Source organism: Tupaia chinensis, unplaced genomic scaffold (assembly GCF_000334495.1).
Source record: "Tupaia chinensis unplaced genomic scaffold, TupChi_1.0 Scaffold149501_1, whole genome shotgun sequence".
NCBI classification, from domain to species: Eukaryota; Metazoa; Chordata; class Mammalia; order Scandentia; family Tupaiidae; genus Tupaia; species Tupaia belangeri.
In genome coordinates this window covers 3,818,172-3,819,206 of record NW_006209345.1, presented here as the reverse complement: position 1 = coordinate 3,819,206, position 1,035 = coordinate 3,818,172, and the positions used below count along the sequence as shown (strand labels likewise).

At 52.7% G+C, this 1,035-nt stretch overlaps 1 protein-coding gene across 1 annotated transcript in view; it reads right to left on the bottom strand.

Annotated features, from left to right (window-relative positions):
• LOC102486218 (RNA-binding protein 4B) overlaps window positions 1-135 on the bottom strand; it is a 15,085-nt gene extending 14,950 nt beyond the window's left edge. The window contains 1 exon segment of the mRNA XM_014585327.2: window positions 11-135. The gene's annotated coding sequence lies outside the window, so the exon portion shown is untranslated.
• Window positions 136-1,035: the final 900 nt, after the last annotated feature.

Sequence of the window (1,035 nt, the reverse complement as noted above, 5' to 3'; positions counted from 1 at the left end):
CCGGCCCCCGCGGGTGGCGGCGGCGGCGGCGCCGCCGGCGGCTCCCGCGTCAGAGAGAACCCCACAAAATGGCGACAGCCGCTCAAGCTTCGGCGCGACCGGGCCCTTTCTCGCGCGCCAGCTCACGCACGCGCGAGTGCGCGCTGGTTTCCTCTCCTTCCTCTCGCGGGAGCTTGGCGACCAATCCTGAGGCTGCAAACAAGAGGCCGCCCACCACGGGGACTAAGCCAGTTGGTGACGACACTGCGGAGTGGAGGTGAGCACGTCTCCAGCCCTGGCTAGCCAATCACCATCCTGGAAGTCGGTCGGTGCTCGCGCGTCAGAAGGGCTTTGGACGCGTCCACTGACACAGTGAAATCAGAAGCCCGGGGAAATCACTAACCATCACAATGGGTCGTACTGTTGAGCCAGCCAGGGGTAAGGGTAGGGTGAGGTGGGGTGGGGAAGGTTGCTGATGACAAGGGGTTATCTCACTACGTCCTCTAAAAAACGGTTCTTTCGTAGCGGATTTGCCAGCTTCGATAGCAGTTTGTATTTGAGAAATACAGGCTCCCCACATTTTAAGCAAACGTAGTCATTTTTTCCGCGTTTTGAACAATTAAAAAAATTATTGCTAACATATTATTCATTAGTGAGGAAATTGAAAATCAAGGAGCAGAAAGATGATCTGTAGCAGAGCTGGAACAGACTAGGAGCATTTCTAGCCAGGCTACGCTTCATCAGTTACGATTTGTTTGCTCAAGTATATTCGTGGGCTGTTTTTCTCTTTCTAGCTAGAGTGTAAGCTCTTATTGTGTGTCCATTACAGTTGTTGGGCCGTGGCGAGCACACCAGAGGAATAGTTGGTGCATAATTGATTTTGGTGAGCCGGCCACGTCTGCATCAGGCTGTAGGAGATGTAGGCAATTGAGTCTTCAGACACTTGCTTGCATTCAAAATTCAGTTGTGGCCCAAGGGCACCTCCTGGTGGCAAAGCCGAGGCTATTAAGTGGATTACTCTCCGCCTTCAACAAAGCATAAATGTTTATGGAGATT